Consider the following 20259-nt stretch of genomic DNA (forward strand, 5'->3'; position numbering starts at 1 on the left):
ATGGATTCACACTGATGCTTCCAATTCCAGTTTAATACTACAGTATTTATTCTGTCCTTTCCCATTTCCTTATTTGTATAATTCCTGTCTCTGACAATGAGAAATGTGGCTCTCATTATCCACATCATATTTTCTTAGTTGTTCAGTTCTAGGATACATGTAAAGTAGAGAAAGTGATGTCATTCTTCAAATCCATCTTGTCTTCCTCTAATTTTAGTTACTTTGCTGTAGCTCCTTGGGAGCTTGGAGGCAAATGTTTATCTGTAAGCAAATGGAGCTCTTGTTTAGTGTGGCATGTTTATTCATTTTAGCTGTTAATATGGTTTTCAAAAATTGCTCATAGATTGATAACTTCAAGCTAGGCCTAGGCAAAAGGTCTAATTTTAGTTGCTGCTGTGTCCTTCTGGAGGTTCTTTGGTAGTCTGTCCAAGTCGGTGAATATTTATTCACTACTTACTGTATTAGTCTGTTAGCTGGGGCCAGTGGTGAACCTAGACCTGTGTTTTAGACTGCCAAAGCTGCCAGAGTGCAGCACACCAGAGGTGAATTGGCTTTTGAGAAAAGGTGATTTATTTAGTTAAAAACTTACAGTTCTTCAGAGGAAAGACAGCTTTCATCTGAGGCTCACTGTTACACGGGAAGGCACAGAATGATGTCTACTGGTCTTCTCTCCTGACTTCTGGGTTCCAGCAGCTTTCCCTGGGGTGATTTCTTTCTGCGTCTCCAAACGTCTGGGTTGGACTGCTGGTGCTTGGGCTGTGGTGCATTGAGCTCTCTTCTGACCCTTCTCTTTTAAGCCTCCACCTAATTAAATTAAACATCACTCATTGTGGAAGACACTCCCCTTACCCAACTGTAGATGTAATCAGCCATAGATGAGTTCCAAATGCTAATGATTCAAGTCCACAGAAACAGAATCAGGCACCAGCATCTGGCCGAGTTGACACCTGAACCTAACTGCTGCTGTTCTGGTACCAAAATCTGTGTTACTTTGCTAGCTGCCAGAATGCGATATACCAGAGATGGAACAGCTTTTTAAAAGGGAAATTTAATAAGTTACAAGTTTACAGTTCTAAGGAAGTGAAAGTGTCCAAATTAAGGCACCAAAAGAGATTACTTCACTCAAGAAAGGCTGATACTGTCTGGAACAGCTCTGTCCGCTGAGAAGTCACATGGCTGGCATCTGATCCCTTGCTCCTGGGCTCCAGTGCCTTCAGCCTCTGTTCCTGTTGGGTTGCTCACTTTGTTCCTCCAGGGCTGGCTTTTATCTCTTGGGTTCCCTTGGCTCTCTCCAGGTTCTGGCTTACTTAACGTCTCATGGCGACATGTGCTGGGCTCTAAGCATCTCCAGACATCTGTGTCTCTGTTCTCCATGTGTTGGCTCTTCTCTGAAGTTTCTGTCCGCTCTGAGGCTTCTGTCACTTGCCTAGGCTCTGTCGTTTCTGGCTCTCTCCAAAATATTCCCCCTTTAAAGGATTCCGGTAATCTAATCAAGACTCACCTGGAATAGGTGGCGTCACATCTCCGTCTAATCAAAAGGTCACACCTACAATTGGGCGTGGCACACCCCCACATAGATAACCTAATCAAGTTTCCAACCTACAGTGCTGCATAGGGATTAAAAGAAATTGCTCCCACAAGATCAGATCAAGATTAAAACATGGCTTTTCTGGCACAACCAGGGCTTCTTTGTGGCATTTTGGACTGGATAATTTTTTTTGGGGGGGGGGGACTGTGGTGAGTGTTATAGGAAGTTCAGCAGCAGCCCTGGCCACTTCCCACTAGATACCAATGGCACCGATACCCCTGCCCCTTGACAGCTAAAAATGTCAAGTACTGTCCCCTCAAGGGGAGTACAAAATTCACAGGACTTGGGATTAGGAATTAAACATGCCAGTTTGGGGGTACAGTTCAATCCATAATGGAGTGTAAAGAAGACCTGGAGAGGTAGGCAGTGGCCCACCTTGGGCTTTCTCCATTGACTGTGTTCCCTGGACCAGCAAACCTCATCATCTTTGACTCTACCTCTCTCTCACCACACCTCCACTTTTCTTAAGACTCTTTGACCTTTGAGTCCTGTTAATTCTACTTTTATTTTCTCTTTGGAATCCTCATGGTACTCTCAACCTCTTGGAGCCAGATTTAATTGCTTGTTGGCTCTGTTTATGTAATTTTTTGTTCAGGGTCCTGATGCAGCCCTTACCCCAAGGTATTGTAATATAATAGAATGATTCATTCCACACTGGATTGAGTGTCATCAGATATATGAGTGGGCTCGTTTATCTTGGCATCCTGGTGCCCAGCACAGTATTTGGATCAACAGGTGTTTGTTGAATTGAGTCACATTACATCTTAAAAAGGACAAGCTTATCCTGGATATCTGGCAGCCTATTTATTTATAAGCAGCCGAAACTGGCTGTGACGTATTTATTGCCCATGCCCCTCCATCCCCTCCCATTCAAAAAAAGAGGAATGGAAGAATTTATTGAAAGAGATTAGGCGTTTTTTGAGGTGCAATAATAAAAAGAGGCCACACAGGCAGAAGCACTGCCCCAGGTTACTCCACATAGATTGTGAGGGCAAGACTGCAAACCTTTAACTGAGGCTGAAGGCTCTTGTTTGCACTGCTGATGTCCCCAGCATGACCTCAGCTGCCAGTGCTGCCTCTAGGAACCATTTGTTGTCCCCAGTGACAAACTAAAGGCAGTAAGAGACAATGGAGAGGTTTTTTTGTTTGTTTGTGTGTTTACATGTGGGCAGGTGTGTTTGAATGGCTGAGCCTGGTCCACGTATCTGGCTTCTAGTGTAAGAGAAGCTGGAAAAGTGAGTATCTGCCATTCTTAGCTTCTAAAGGGCAAGGTGGGCTTGACCTGTCACCACGACACAATTCTTTAATTGTAAACGTGGGGTAGGACCCCTCCAATACTAATAAAGAAGAGGTACCTGGTATAGCTTGTTTTTAATAGCTACTGCTTCCATATAATGAGTAAATGACTCAGCTAGACTTCTGGACTTTTTCTGCTGGTCTCCCAGAAATGAGACATACCTGTATCTGACATTTGTGAGCTAATGAAAGCACACAGTTGAGTGTTTATTTCATGTCGTGTTTAACTCTGGAGATAGTGACCGCATTCTGGAAACATGAGACATCCGAGGCCCCCTGTCCTCCTTAGAGGAGTGATCCCTCCCTCTTTTTTTGCACCTCTTCTCCTGCCTGTTGTCAGTCTTGACTCTGGTTTTTTGTTCGTTTGTTTGTTTTGCCTTTTTGCCCTATCCAGGCTCTCCTGGTTGCTTGGTATTGGTCTGGAGGTGGCTCCAAATTGGGGCAGAAGAGAAAATTCAGTAAACCTTTAGTTCTGGTACTGCTGCATTTGAAATACAGATTTATTAAAGAACAGTTGCTTAATATGCCGAAATGATAGCTATTTATTAGTGTTTCCTTTCAGTTTGTGTTCTTTTTTCAGCAGGAGGGCTTAGTTTGAGGCAATTTACTAAACACATTTGACCTTTACCTTTCTGTTGTTAAAACCCAGGCGTTTGACTAAAGTACTCTTGTAACAGTGTTAATTAAGGCATTGGATAGTCTTTAAGCTTCAGTGTATACTGAGTTAATCTGTTAGTTTTGCATCTAATCCTTCACTTTGAATGTGAAATAAAAGGAAGTTGGTTGTCTCTGAAGTTTAAAAGCCATTGATGTGATTGTTAAACTTGGTATTTTAAGCCATTCCAGGCTGCAGCCTGGCTTTCATGGTACCTTCTGAAAATGCCTCATACAAACGATGCTTTGTTTTATCTGGAAAATATGAAGCTGCTTTTGATTATTCTGTATTGCATTGCCCATTTTCTGTGGTTGTGGACTATTATTTAGGAATTTAGTGCAGTAACTGTCTTGCTGAGCTATGGATATTTGGTAGCTTGTTGTTAACTGACTCAAAAATGTTTCCCAAGCAACAAAACAAGCAGAAATAATTCCGTCTAAAGATATCGTATTTCTCTTTTACCAGGCCATTTATACAAATTCTGCAAAATATTAAGACATGATTTAAATATAGAACAGGACCAAGCTGGCTTTTAGTAGGAGCAGGGATGCTGTTCCTTCTGGTATGATTGGTTCCTTTCTTCAGTTTTTCCTTTTGTTGCTTCCTCACGTGTCTTAATGTGAAAGAAAAAGCATAGTCTTGGAAATTAGAAGATACAGATTCAAACCCCAGCTTGACCACTTCCCAGTTAACTTAACCTTGGACACATTTCTTGACTTCTCTAAGCTAATTGACAGGATGTTGTCATAGTTAAATAAGGGAATCTTTTATGCAGAAGTGTTCAGTTTGATATCTGACTTATGCCAGAAAACTGTGCTACCATAACTTCCCATTCCTTCCTTGTTAAAGAGAAAACATGACTGATCTCAGGCAAAGAAGTGACATTCTAGAAGTTTCTTTTCATGATTTCCTATCCCTAGATACTGGCTCTGCCATTTACTTTGGGTATTAAATGTCCTTCTGCTGTCTTTATCCATTTCCCCATAACAAAACTGGGAAAGTTCCAAGTCATTTGTCTGCTGTATTGCACTTTAAACATAATTTTTACCTTTTAGCTTAATATCAGTTGCATGCATGCATTTTATTCATTTTTATTTGCAAAGTTAAACTGAAATCATTTTTTCCTTGCTAAACGATTTCAGGAATAGGCATGCAGCTTTGGCAGTAGATTTTTTTTTTTAATTTTCTATTTTTAATTTTTATTTATTTATTTATTTTAAATACCAAAAAAACACCAAACGCAAACATTCTTAACTTTTGATCATTCCGTTCTACATATATAATCAGTAATTCACAATATCATCACATAGTTGCATATTCATCATCATGATTATTTCTTAGAACATTTTCATCCATTCAGAAAAAGAAATAAAAAGAAAACAGTTCATAGATACCATAACCCTTACGCCTCCCTTTCATTGATCACTAACATTTCAAACTAAATTTGTTTTAACATTTGTTCCCCCTATTATTTATTTTTATTCCATATGTTTTACTCATCTGTTGATGAGGTAGATAAAAGGAGCATCAGACACAAGGTTTCCACAATCACACAGTCACATTGTGAAAGCTGTATCATTATACAATCATCTTCAAGAAACATTGCTACTGGAACACAGCTCTACATTTTCAGGCAGGTCACTCCAGCCTTTCCATTACATCTTGACTAACAAGGCAATATCTATTTAATGCGTAAGAATAACCTCCAGGATAACCTCTCAACTTTATTTGGAATCTCTCAGCCATTGACACTTTATTTTGTCTCATTTCACTCTTCCCCCTTTTGGTCGAAAAGGTTTCCTCAATCCCTTGATGCTGAGTCTCAATTTATTCTAGGGATTTTCTCAATCCCTTGATGCTGAGTCTCAGCTCATTCTAGGGGTTTTCACAATCCCTTGATGCTGAGTCTCAGCTCATTCTAGGATTTCTGTCCCACGTTGCCAGGAAGGTCCACACCCTTGGGCATCATGTCCCATGTAGACAGGGGGAGGGTGGTGAGTTTGCTTGTGTTGGCTGGAGAGAGAGGCTACACCTGAGCAACAAAAGAGGTCCTCTTGGGGGTGACTCTTAGGCCTAATTTTAAGTGGACTTAGCCTATCCTTTGTAGGGTTAAGTTTCTTATGAACAAACCCCAAGATTGGGGGCTCAGCCTATAGCTTTGGTTGTCCACAGTGCTTGTGAGAATATCAAGAATTCGACTTGGGGAAGTTGAATTTTCCCCCTTTCTCACCATTCCCCAAAGGGTACTTTGCAAATACTTTTTTATTCACTGTTCAAATCACTTTGGGATTTATTGGGGCATCACTCTGGACAAACCTACAAAATCTCATGTCCTACTCAAGGTTCCATGTACTTATGGTGTTCACTTAAGCTGTCTGCATAAGTTATATTAGCAAGTGCACTAATCAAAATATAAATTTTGTACCAAATTAACATTTTTTGCTTTAGTCTCACATATAAGGTTAAATTTTAAAATATTAATTACCATCTATTTTCAGCACCCTGCAGTAATGACATTCCTTTGTTCTTCCTCATGCAAAAATGTTTTTTAAATTTGAACATTTAGTCACTAAATGTCACTTTAGGCATTCCTAGATTATACCATCTCAGTCTTTATCGTCTATCTTTCTTTCTGATTTCATTTGTGTTTGGGAGTAGATTTTGAAGCTACTTTATAAAGTTTCTGAGATGTTCCATCTCAATACATCCTTCATTAGTGAAGATTTTTACATGAAAAGTACCTCTCTGCCATTCTCTCTGTAGGTTTCCCATATGTTTTAGGGAAGTATGAAGGATGCGAGATTTATAGAAGAAAGGGAACAAATATTTAGCATTTATCATGTGTGACACACACACACATGGTTAACCAAGCTGGTCCATCCTGAACTGCTCATTTCCTCTAACAGGCATAATTAGTGAAAGCTCTAACCTGAGAAGAAAGGTTCATTCTGGATCTTCCAGTATTTGTGGCCAATAAGACCTCCAGGAATTCACAGCCTATCTGGGTCATTATAAAGGATGTGGCAGAATTTTTAAATACTTACTTACTTGGAACCTTTTTGTATATACTGTCTTCCTGAGCTGTGGATATTTGATAGCTTGTTATAACTGACTTCAGAAATATTTCCCAAGCAATAAGAAACTTAATTTATAATAGAGAAATAAAAATTAACAATTAATTCAGGGTCCAATTTCTATTTTCAATCTAATTTCATTTCACAACTTTTTTTTTTTAATTAAAACCAGTTTTCTGTTGAAAAAAAAAACATTGGTTTTATTTTGTGTAGACTTAGTTTTAAACTATTTTATCATGTTCTTAATTTCCATAAAATTGCATATTTGAATTTCCATGTGACCTGCTTGCATTTCCTAGAATGGTAACTCCAAGGTTTTACTTTTCTTCTACAGAAGTTTGAAGAACTGGATTTCCTATCCTCTTACTTTACTGGCAAGTATAGTTCCAGAGGGGGAGAGGTAGTTAACAAAGATTTTGCCACAGACTAACTTTTTCCCACTAGAAGATGATATGAACTTGTTATATCTCCTAAAAGTCTCCACAGGGCAGGGAGTTTTGACCTGTGTTCTTCAGGTGATGAAGATAAATATCAGACTATCCATGCTGGGGAACCTAGCCCTGGCGTGGAGTATCAATTAAGAAACTTCCACTTACTTCCAAAACCTTGGAGCTAGAAAAGTAGGAGCTGTGTCTCCCCAGCCTCCCTGGTGTCCCCCACTTTTAGTGGCAGGTTAGTCATTATACATGAGCTGTTAAAGGTACCAGTGTAGATTCAAGTGAGGGTCCTCTCCTGCAACAGGGGTGAAAAGAAGTACCTGGGCAGTAAGCTTTAATTGTTTTCTCTTGAATTGTTTGTATCCGAGTGTTGCCCATTATTAAGGTAGTTTGGGAGTATCAAGCAGCTAGATTTAGTACATGACCGCATTTTTAGTACCCTAGGAGTGTCCTAAAGCCCATGGTATGGAGGAGTGACGGCGTCTCTGACACTGCACTTTGTGACTGTCCGTGGTGGTGTGGGCTTTTGTCTGGAGTTCCTAAGAATGGTGAACCGGCTGGTAGCAGAGGCCATGAGTGCTTGATGCAGACTCTGGGTTTACCTGCACACTCCTCTTGTCCCGATGATTGCCCTTTTATTACACTTGAAATGGAGCAGCTTATATGCTAATGCTTTGTTTCTTTGTGAGAGCGTATTTCCCTCGCATAAGCAAATTTTCTAGATGATCTGAAAACTTGTTTCCAAGTATTGGATATTAAAAATATTTTGATTTTTTGATAATACATTTTCTTGTCTTTATTGTTCTGATTATAAATATATACCGCATTTCACTGATTATAAAACATATCTTTATTTTATGTACTAATGAGGAAGAAAAAAACTGCTATGAAACTAACAATACTTTTGTTTGTTATACTTACTAAAAAATGTGTTTCAGATGTCGTTGGACAGAATTCTTAAAATCATTTCACTCTTGGGTGGTGTGACAGTGGCTCAGTGGCAGAGTTCTCGCCTGCCATGCCGGAGACCCGGGTTCGATTCCCAGTGTCTGCCCCTGCAAAATAAATAAATAAATAAATAATTTCACTCTTTTCAATACAATGAAAATATAAACGAAGTAAATTAAGAAATTAAAAAAATGTTATGTTCAGAGTCTAAATCTTGGCTTGACCGTCATCCATAGATGTGTTTTCTCTGCATTGTATCCTTTTCTCTGCCATTTAGATCATATCAGGGATGCAGCATTTCTTAAGAACTCTTCACTTTTTCCTCCAGGACTTTCTTCCAAGCTGCAGACAGCCATTTTGCAAGTTTAATGCCATTCCTTTCATGATCCTGAAAGGAGGTTTTAATAGAAAGCTCTCAGAATCCAGAGCTGTATTCCTTCCAAGTGGCTTGTTGGCTACAGTTGTGCAGTCATTCCACTGGACGTACTAACTCAGGTTTGCACAAGCAGGGACTGCCATTTCACTCCCACTACCCAGCTGATAGCAATTTTAAGATGCCATCAACTGTGGCCTACATTTTAGTTTTGGAAAAGTTACAAAGTGGAAAAACATTGGTCTCTGACTCAGTGCCCAATATGGTAAATATTCGTTGTAGAAAACTTGGAAAATGCTGATAAGATTAATGAGGAAAACAGGATACTCTTTATCTTTTGCTTTATCTTTTATTTACATATTGGCTTTCATCTTTGAAAAAATAATGCAAAGTATTTCATTGTACCAGTATACCATTATTTTTTTGTGTACATATTGTTTCTATGTTTTTTCCCTATGTGGAAATAATGTGAAACATTTATTTTATATAATAGACAAGAACAGAGCTAAGTATCCCAACTCTACTGTAGCATTACAAAAATCACCACTTCACCACAGTGTAAGATTTAAATGCAACCTACACAAAGGCTCATGTTACATAAAATGTAATATGATTACTGTTGCCCCTCCAAGTACTTCCAGTTCCTGCCCATGTCCTGTTGTAATATTGGTGGTCCCAATAGGTTTATTATCTAGATAAATCATTTAAAAAAAATAAAACATTTAAAAATACAAGTCAAAATGCCTCAGTAACCATATATCCAATTCCGACTTTATCTATTTAAATGAATTGTATTTGCCTCCTGCGCAACCTAGAGCAAACTTCCATATTTAAGTATGGAATCTTCCTAAGTATGGAAAATTTTTTCAAAGGAAAATCAAAATGATTTAGTAAAGAAAAATGCAGGAATTAATACACTCTTTAAATTTGTTTTAAATATTTTTAAAGTTTAAAAAGTGTGAAAGTTTGTGATTCCTAATAGGAAAATACTATCTGAATGAACACCCTAAAGGCAAACTACTGTAAGATGTGTCAGCTGCATTTGGGACAAAGGGGTCGGGATTATCTTCAAAACACCCCAGTTTTCTTGATGAGGTCAGAGGTACACTGGTTTGTATTATTGTGACATCCATTAAGTGATCTAGCTTGCTTTTCCTTCAGCAAAGGCTTTATTTATCAAAAGGACATTATGCTTGATGTCCAAATTTGTCTGACAGTTTACTGATGAGACTCAGCCTTTGGGTTACTCTGATATTGTGGCATATTTGCTGGGTTCTGGGCCACGTTCCGGAAAGCCACCATAACGTCTGGATCCTGCATGGCTGCAGGAACCTCCGGATACCAAGAACTTCATTGAGACCAGGCATCCTGCCACTCCGGACATCCCCTCAGGAAAGCCCCCTGGGAGAGATCCATACTGAGCTCCGGACTGTCCTCTGCCTTCTTCCTCCCTATGGGCTCTTTCAGCTTCCTTCTGGAGCCTTCTTAACTCTTGCTATTCTTTCTTTGGTCTCTTGCTCCTCACGTTTTCGCTCATACTGTATCCAGTGTTCTGCAATTTTCAGGGCCCTCAGTTGAACTTCTTTCTGCATTGCACAATCATCTTTGTCATAATCCAGTTTACAGGCAAGGGCAAGATCGTGGGCTGTGTCTTCCCAGTGGCCCAGAAATCTGTGCCCTTTCCCTCACCATTCGTGAGACTGAGCTGAATCAGGATTTATTTCAATGGCTCTGTCCAGTCTTGGATGGCAGCATTTAGCTTCTTTGATGAAGACACTGGCACTCTTGGTATATAGAATGGCTGGGTGAGGATTCAGCTTAATGGTATCTGTGAACAAGTTGATGGCTTTCATAGTTCATCATTTAGGACATCAGAGGCAGCCACTTTCTTATCAGTTGCCTGATCTTTCATTTCCTCAGTTATCTCTACAGCTTCATCTCCCATCTCTACAGGCACAGTATCTTGTTCAATAACACCTTCATTGTCATCTAGAAAGAGTGGTATTTGTTTTCCTCCATTGGCTTACTATCTGTTTTTTCTTCCTTGATATTTTCTTCTGCTTTAGCTTTATGAGTAGCAAGTGTACTTTACCACCCATGCTCTCTACCCACTCCCTCAGGAAGCACATTTCCTCGATGTGCAGAATGCTCGGATCCTGCTTACACATTTTCAGGAAGGGCCGTAGCTTGCTCACTTCGTGGGGACCCATGCTTCAGAGGCAACAGGAAGTGAAGGGCATGGCTGAGAACGCTGAGGTCTGGTTCCAGGCCAGGGCACTAACTCAGCGTGACTGCGGAAAGGGCTGTATGTTTTTATTATTCATGAAAAAAACTTTATGAGAAATAGATATCTTGATGTGACTGCTGCTTACTTTAGTGAAATACCCATGGCATAGAATTAATAATGAAAGAGATGAACTTTTGAGAAGCTCTTGGTACCTCTTGCTAGATTGTTTCCTAGAAAGGTTGTGTTGGTCTCCACCTGTGTAAGCAGTGTGGGTTTTGCTTTTTATTTCATTTTTTTTGTCATGGGTAGGCACTGGGAATTGAACCGTGGTCTCTGGCATGGTAGGCAAGAATTCTGCCAATGCACCACCGTTGCAGTGTGTTTTTAATGTACCTGCTGGCATGGCGCTTATTAGCATTGGGTATAGTATGAGTTTTAATAATCTTTGCCAATTTTATAGGTTAAAACATGTATTTCAATGCTTTTAATTAGCTTTTCTTTGAGATTAGTAGATCTCTTTTAAGTATTAGTGCCCATTTATATTTCCTCTCCTAAGACTTCCCTTTCATGTCCTTGTATATTTATTTATTGGGAACGTATTGATAGGCTTGTTAGTTTGGTACTTTACTTTTCCTTCTGTGGCCTTTGGTGTGTTACAGTAGTGGAGTCACTTGTTGGGGGCGTTGTCAGTGAAGTTGCTATTGGTTAAGATGCCTATATTAATTCGCTAAAAATGTTTTTCTGCACTCTTAAAACTTCATGTTCATGCTGAGGCTAAAGATCTGCTAGTCTGATTTATATTCAAGAATATGACTTTAGAGCAAAACCAGAATAAAACCTTGAAATCAATTAAAATTAGTCATCAGGTTGTCCATAGTACTTGATAATATTGTGCTGTTGTGCACAGCCAAAAATTCTAACAGCTTCCTCTTAGCTAGTTGTGCTGGAAGCCTGACCACTGGTGAGTTCTTAGCATCCAGGGATTGTTCTAGCAGCATCTTCTTAATAATTTGCTGTATTTATAAGTCAAACCTTTATCTACAGTTGCATATTCTTAGATCATTGTGTATAGTAATTCTTTTTCAAAAAACTATATAAAATAATGAAATTTAGAGAGGTTTTAGATCTAGAATGGCTCTAAGAAGTTGAGTTCAGTGTTCTAATTTTTTTTTGGAGGCTGTTTGGAAAAGAGGTGTTGAACAACTGTTCAAGGTCATAGTGCTAGTTAAAGCAAAGTAGGTTTTTAATACAAAAGAGTTACTTGCGCTATGTCTCTGGCATTTATTTATTAATTTAGGCTTATTTTTATACCTTATTTTTATCTGTAGCTCTGAGTAAACTTAAAGGATGATTTTAACTCATAGATTTCCTTTATAATTTCTCTCTCCATGGATGGATGGATGGATGCTTTTATTTTTTTGTTTCCTCTGTGTGTTTTTTCCCTAGTAGGGTTATGTCATACTTTAGACTGTGTCACTATTAGTAATTATTTCTGTTTCTTTTTCTATATTTTAAAACTAAATCTGCTTGGTGTCCTCAAGACTATTATAAATCCAGCCTATTCTGAAATCACTTTTGTAAAGCCATTCAAATTATATAAATGTAAAAGTTAAATAAAATAAACAATTATTTTTAAAAACCATTATAGACTCTATTAAGAGAAAAGTAAAGGTGCCTCATTTCTTCTCTGTTTTCACTTCCCAGAGGCAACTTATGTTGATGATTTTTTATGTGATCTTTCTGGATATTTTCCATACATGCATGTAGAGGCGTGCATATACACATATATGAATGCATACACATGTATATACCTGCACACACACACATATCTCCTTAAAAAACCTGCGTGGAGTTGACAGTAAATTTATTCCATAAATTGCTTTGTTGACTGAATCCATTTTTTAAACACTTCCATATTTGCACATACCCATTATATCTTTTTAAAAAATTGCTCACCATTATGCTGTGTGAATATACTATAATTTCTTTCATTGTTTTCCCATTGATGGACACAAGTTATATTTGTTGTTGCATTACAGTCAATACTATAGTGAATCTCATACATTACTTCCTATACTTTCTGGAGCATGGCTATAAGAAAAACTTGGATCAAAAGTTTGTTCATTTATAATTTTCTTAGATTTTGACAAATTGCTCTTAAGAAATGGGATTAAATGTAAAATTCCACCAATAATATATAAAGCTGCTTGTTTAAACACATCTTTACTAACATGAGTTATAATGAAACTATTTCATCTTTGCTAGTATGATAGATTAAAAAGGAATCTTTGTGCTTTAATTATGTAATTCCTTAGAAAAACTCAAATACTTTTACATGTTTATTGACCTTTTGTTGAAACCATAATGCCTGTGTTTGCATCTTGGCTCAACATCTTCCTGGTTGTGTAAATGGGCAAGTTATTTAACCTTTATGTGCCTCATTGGGGGCTTGTGAGGATTAATTTAGCTAATATTTGTAAAGTTCTTAAAATCATGGTTGGCACATAGGTATATGTTATGTAAATATTTGCTAAAAATAAGTAGTTGAATTTATTTCTGTGACCTGTTTATCCATTTACCAATTTTTCTGTTAGGTTCGGTAAAGTTGTTTTAATGTTTCATTAAGTACTTAACCATTCATAGTGTACTTACATAGTTGTATGCAAGTCAAACATGTCATGTTTAATTCTGAATTGTAAAGCCTAAGAAGATTTATCTAAGTCATCCTTCACTTTTGATTGGATTAGGTGAAGGATTTTTTGGTATTAATTCTGTAAATTCAGTGTTGAAAACTGACAGAGATTACAAATCATTATTTCAAGGGGGTCAGCTCTCTTTCTTTCCCTGCTTTGTGTGTGTTTTGATGGTGCTAATCTGATTAAACCTCTTAGAGCTATATCCTTAGCTCTAAGATCCTGAAGTCTTTTCCCCATCCATTAAATTGTTACCATGGCTTTTCGGTTCCTGGAACAGTGCTTCAAATCCTTTCTAGTTTTTAGAATCAGCAGCTTAACAGTGAATAAGAACTCTGCTGGTTTGGCATCAATAAATTTGGTATAAGAGTCCAGCTTGAATGTACCTACTAGTTTTTTCTTTGTGAAGGTCAAATTAAAATTTTTATTTTAACTTCAGACATAATGTTGAAGATGTGGGGAGTCTTGTTATTGTTTTTTGTTTTTAACCACGTGGTATCCTTGGTTTTGAGAAATAACCTTTAGGCAAGAAAATAAAATGCTCTTACAGATATTTAAATTTATATCAGGAGTTTTTGATACTCTAAATGTTGGGGAGTGGTAGAGAGATCTCTCTTACTCAAGAGTAAAGAAACTAGGAAGTGAATATTAATGGGAGAAAAAAATGGCAGTACTTACTTAGTAAGAGTTCCTCTTTGAGTGCTTACAGTATATCAGGCTGTGTACTAAAAACATATAAACGCCTCACGTGATAAGTCATTTGTGAGCATCTTGACATTTTGCAGCTAAGAAAACTAACCTTCAGAGAAGTTAAAAAACTAGCTTGAGAGACCACACAGTTACTGAGAGGCAAAGCTGGAATTTGAATCCTGTTTGTCTCTCTCCAAAACCTGGTTAGTATATCTTTGTGATTGAACATGGGTTCTGGAGCCAGGCTGCTTAAGTTCAGTTCCCAGTTCAAGTTGTCTAATCTTTCCCATGTTTTCATTTCAGCATCTGTAAAATGGGGATAATAATAGCATCTACCTCCTTGTTTGTTGCCATGAAAATTAAATGAGTACTATAAAAAGCACTTAAAACCATGGTAAAAATTTTATAAATACTTGTTTTTAATGTTATTTATACCCTTCTGGCACCTCGCTGTTCTGCTCTTTGACACTGTCCTAAAGTATCTAAGTATCTTGTAAGTATTTCTGTTTCCTTCATTCACTTGTCAGTATATTTGGCAGATAAGATCATGCCCATTCTCGTCCCATCTGGTGCAGATGGAGGTAAAAGAGCCATGGTAATAGGCATGCCGGTAGCAAAGTGCCATAGGGACCTTTGCTGTGTCTGTGCTGCAAAAGAGGAGAAAGGGATGTTCGGGCTGAATGCAGGGGTCCAAAACCAGGAGCCAGCCTTGGTCTCTGCAAAGAGAAGGTGTGTATGAGTGTGTAGTCGAAGGTGGTGTGTCCACATGATTCTGTATTCTTTCCTGGAACGGGCCCTTGGTGCAGTGAGTCCTGGCATGGGACTTCACCTGGGGCACGTGTATAAATACAAATTCTGATCAGACCTAGTGATTCTCTTACCAGGAGTGAGACCCAAGCACCTGTTTTTTAGTTTGTTTGTTCTAAGTTTGAATGCTAGCCAGATTTGATAGCCACAGGTGCTATGGTGTTTGTTCCTGTGCCTATACAGGGCCAGACCCAACCAGCCAGGGCAGATGTATATGTGTGTGACTTACTCTTAGTAGGAGATCACCCATTATTGACTAAGCCCTGATCCTTGACAGTCCTGTAAAGTCGAGGTGAATTTGAATTACAGATTTTTTTGGAGAGCAGATGAATGAAAGGGACAGGATTTGATCAAAGTAACTTGTGAATATATTTTATTGAGTTTGTGTTTATGCTGATTTTTGATCAACATTTGCTTGTTCTCATGCTTATACTTGCAAATTTAAATGCATAAAAAGTAATACCTATTAAATATAATTTTAATGTTCAATTTACATACAACTTTATAGGTACTGTTGAGAGTTGTTTTCCCAGAGTGATGCTCAGAAAATGAATGAAGTGAGTAATTCACATTCTACTTTTTGTATTTGAGAAACCATGATTAGAGTGGAATGTTAATATGGTTAGCTATAATGAGACAATATTGACATTGTTGCTAAGATATTTTACCAGGCATGTCACTGAGGCTGCTGTTTTGGAAACTGAGCAGTGCTTTTCTTGTGGGGGATGGAGCCTGTGGTGGTAGGGCAGAAATATTGCAAATAAAATGAACACAGAAAATGTAAGTTGTGTCATTCTCAACCCCCACTTTTGCTCCCATAATATAGGCCTGAAAATAACCTAAACAGCCACATGTACACAATTGATTTATTCTTTCTAGAATGTGAACTGAGTTGGTCGTATTGTGGGTTTTTTTGCGTGTGTGTTCTTGTGGGGCAGAAACTTTAAATGTTGCCTAGAAACGTTGAGGCATTTTTTCCCTCAAAATGTTTATAGATCACATTTTCCCTATAAGGAATTGTAATAAGCTAACTGGTAGCAGTTTCCCTTTATCCTCTTTTTTTCTCTTCCAACAAAGCCTGCTGGCAAATAGCTTTGCTGACGTGATGGCCCGAGTTTGGAATGGAGTAGATGGTGAGGAGGTGGTGTACTGGTTATGTGGCATTGTTCTAAAAATCTTTTATCCCTCTATATTTTTCCACCCCCAATATATCATCAAATCCAATATGACAGAATGCTCCTGATGATTATCATTCATAGAAACATGAGTTGCTAAATTATCTGTGGATAACAGAATTTATTAAGCACCTAATAGTGCTCCATGCTCAGTACTCACCTGGTTAGGGGACCTAACCAAGAAGGTAGGATGGCGGAATGCTGTGATGAGATGTGACTCCTCAGACAGCTGGGTTTCAATCCAGATCTACTGCTTACCAGCTACGGGTTGCTAGGCAAGTAACTTACTCTTCCTAAGCCTTTGTTTCCTCATCTGGAAAAGTGGGATAAGAACAGCATCTACTTTAAATAGAATAGCGTGAGTGAATAAGATGATGTATGTAAAGTTCTTAGCAAGGTGCCCGGCACATGAAGTATAGGGGCTTAATAACTGTCAGCTTATTCATTGTCATTATTAGGACCAGATACATTTGATGTGCTTATAAATAGAGAACTAAATGTGAATCCTGTTGTGTTTCTTGAGTAATGGTGGTGGGAGGCGTGCAGTTGAAGTTCAGGAGAGCTTTAGCGTTGGATATTCTACGGGTAGCCACAGTCCCCAGGACTGCTTCATCCATGGAACAGGTGCAGAGGCACCACTCACATAGGTCTGAGATGTGCAGCATGGTGGTCCACCATCCCCATCCCTCGTGTTGTCTCTGAGAAAGTTCTACAGTGAAAATGGAGAATTCTATCGAGTGTATTTGGGTTGCTGTTTTGGAGAAAGCTTAATGTTAGGAAAAGTATTAATTGGTTGGCAATAGGAGGTTGAATACAAAGGTTAGAGCATAGATAGAGCAAAGGCAGTGAAATTCCTTTTAAGTACGATGATATTTTTAGGGCAGGGAACTGGGTATTGGACTGTATGTTGACTGTATCAGGAAGCCAGCTCAGAAGTTAGCTGTGAGGACAATCAATAGGGAAGACCATTTGACATCAATAAGTCCAAGGAGAAAGAGGCTCATGGAGTTTTAGTGAAAGTAACTGTTCTAGTTTGCTAGCTGCCAGAATGCAATATACCAGAAACGGAATGGCTTTTAAAAGGGGTGATTTAATGAGTTGCTAGTTTACAGTTCTAAGGCCGAGAAAATGTCCCCATTACAACAAGTCTATAGTAATGTCCAATCAAAGGCATCCAGGGAAAGATACCTTGGTTCAAGAAGGCCGATGAAGTTCAGGGTTTCTCTCTCAAGTAAGAAGGCACATGGCGAACACAGTCAGGGATTCTCTCTCGGCTGGACATGCACATGGTGAATACGGTGTCATCTGCTAGCTTGGTCTCCTGGCTTCCTGTTTCATGAAGCTCCCCGGGAGGCGTTTTCCTTCTTCATCTCCAAAGGTCGCTGGCTGGTGGACTCTCTGCTTCATGGTGCTGCAGCATTCTCTACTCTCTCTCTGAGTCTCTCTGAATCTCCAAAATGTTTCCTCTTTTATAGGACTTCAGAAACTAATCAAGACCCACTCAAATGGGTGGAGACATGTCACCCCCTAATCCAGTTTAACAACCATTTTAACTAAATCACATCAACCAGGGAGATGATCTCATTACAGTTTCAAACATACGGTATTGAATAGAGATTATTCTACCTTTACGAAATGGGATTTATAGTGAAACATGACTTTCTTAGGGGGCATATATCCTTTCAAACCAGCACAGTAACTGTGGGTGGTTTGGGCCAAGTTGACAAGGGCAAGCTGAGTCAGGTGGACAGAATAAAACAGTAGTATAGTCAGAGGTATCAGGGTAAGGAAAATGGAGCCATGCTTCCTGGGGAAGGGGACAAATGGGAGCAGAAACCATGGGACTGTCTCAGGTAGGGAGTTTTGTGGGGAAGTTCTGGAAGTTAAAGTAGGTGGATATAAATTTATATTTCAGATAATTATTTAATGGTAAATTAAAAGTGTATTTTATCATATAAAATATTCTCATTATAAAAATTTCAGAATATATACCTGTGCTGGTTTGAAATGATATATGTACCCTAGAAAAGCCATGTTTTAATCCTTATCCCATTTTGTAAATGCAGCTGTTTCTTCTAACCCTTACTCAGTATTGTATGCTTGAAACTACAATTAGATCATCTCCCCGGAGATGTAATTTAATCAAGAGTAATTGTTAAGCTGGGTTAGGTAGAGGCATGTCTCCACCCATTTGGGTGGGTCTTGATTAGTTTCTGAAGTCCTATAAAAGAGGAAACATTTTGGAGAACGAGAGATTCAGAGAGAGCAGAGCAGAATGACATAGCCATGAAAAACAGAGTCCACCAGCCAGTGACCTTTTGGAGATGAAGAAGGAAAATGCCTCCCATGGAGCTTCATGAAACAGGAAGCCAGGAAAAGAAGCTAACTGATGATGCCATGTTCGCCATGTGTGTTCACCATTGGCCCTTCCACTTGAGAGAGAAACTGTGAACTTTATCGGCCTTGTCGAACCAAGGTATCTTTCCCTGGATGCCTTAGATTGGACATTTCTACAGACTTGTTTTAATTGGGACATTTTCTTGGCCTTAGAACTGTAAACTAGCAACTTATTAAATTCCCCTTTTTAAAAGCCATTCCATTTCAGGTATCTTGCATTCTGGCAGCTGGCAAACTAGAACAATACCAAACTGGAAATATAGAAGGAATGGGGGAAAAACACTGATACTTCCATCCCCTGAGAATAACCACAGTAAGCATTTTAGTGGAATGCTGTCTAGCTTTTGGTTGTGTATATTTATTTTCCCATTATAATCATTTGACATGTAAAATATTGTGTATACTGGTTGAAATGTTTTTAAAAATGTTGATCATATGGTAAAATGATTTTTCTTTTCTTTTTGGTAATTGTAAAGGTCTTGGCAATGAAAATGGTCATTGTGGTGTTCTTTGCTTATTTTGCTTGTTTAAAGGGTGATGGATAGAATTTTCCTTGCCCAGTGTCCTAATTATGAAAGAAATGTTACCTATTGTTAAAAGTTCTGGCACAGGACAACTCCAGTTATTGTTTTAAGCGTTCCTCAGATAAGGGAAAAGATGTCTGCATTATGGGATGAAGGAGGATATGGTTCAAAAACCACATTTCCTGAATGAAAAGGGAATGGAAGCAGAAAGAGTGACCTTTAAGTGAAGTGCTTGCAGGTGAGGCTTGGATTATGGTGTTTACTGGATTTTTATTCCTATAATAGTGATGTTCCCCCAAAACTTGAGTCCTTAGTTTTGATTCTTCTCACATCGCCCTCCAAATAGTAAATGGACTGTACATTACCTGAGCCCCTGGGTATCTGAGATGGTTTTTGGTTGATATCACATATGATAGAAAACCTGGTTTGGTTCTGTGAGGTTTGGCCATGCTTCCACGCCTACCCATACCCTGAGTTTGGTAGATGTTTTTCGACTTCTGGCTCTTGGTGTTGGAGAGAAACCTGAGGTCATTCTGTCTCTGGTTCCTGTGAAAGTACCCTGTGGTTTTAAATGTATCTATTAAAATTTGTATTCATTCTTCCGGGTCAAGATGGCAGCTTAACAAGGTGCGCATTTTAGTTCGTCCTCCAGAACAACTACTAAATAACCAGAAACAGTACAGAACAGCTCCCAGAGCCACGATAGTGACCACACACACAGCGTACCCCAGTTTGGACCAGCTGGACCGACTGCGAGCACCCACCAGAACCGTGAGTTCCCAAAGCTGCAGCGGACAGCGCACCTCCCCCACAGGCCGCTTCCCAGAGGGGAAAGGAAAGGACTTTACCAGCAGCAGGGACTGGGCACAATCAAACGCCAATTGGAGAACTAATTAACAAACTCTGACTACTAAAAATAGGCCCCCAGCTTAGGTGAACCTGGTCAAAGCAGAGGTTGCTCATTTTTGCCCCAGTGCCAAGGGGGCAGGACTGACAGAAAAAGGGGAAGAAAAAAAAGAAGGAAACAGAGGTTTTTGTGGCTGTGTATCTACAAAGGCTTGACTGCCTCTGGATACAGCGACAGGACTTTTCAGGCTGCGACTGCCCCAGGCATGGGCAGAAGTGAGCTCTTTTGGGGGCTTGTCTGGAGCCTGTGCCTTCCCCAGGGGAGGGGTGAAGCCCCACCCAGGTGGAATCCCTCCATCAAGGAATTCAGACACCAGGGCTTGGTAATTTGAAGCCATTAAAACCAGCCTACAACCTCTCCTCTGTCTCCACCACACCCCCAGCAGGGAGAGTCTGCCAAAGTTAAAGGTACCGCATCATCTTATGCTGGCGGGACCTGCAGTCAGACAAGCGCCATATACTGGGCAGG

General features: G+C 39.1%; 1 protein-coding gene and 1 pseudogene across 9 annotated transcripts in view; one reads left to right on the forward strand and one right to left on the reverse strand.

Annotated features, from left to right (window-relative positions):
- Nucleotides 1-20259, forward strand: part of TANC1 (tetratricopeptide repeat, ankyrin repeat and coiled-coil containing 1) — a 267329-nt gene that overhangs the window by 124682 nt on the left and 122388 nt on the right. The gene's annotated exons all lie outside the window — the stretch shown is intronic.
- LOC143677657 (hsc70-interacting protein pseudogene) lies at nt 9559-10581 on the reverse strand (annotated as a pseudogene).

Source organism: Tamandua tetradactyla, chromosome 3 (genome assembly GCF_023851605.1).
Source record: "Tamandua tetradactyla isolate mTamTet1 chromosome 3, mTamTet1.pri, whole genome shotgun sequence".
Classification (NCBI taxonomy): Eukaryota; Metazoa; Chordata; class Mammalia; order Pilosa; family Myrmecophagidae; genus Tamandua; species Tamandua tetradactyla.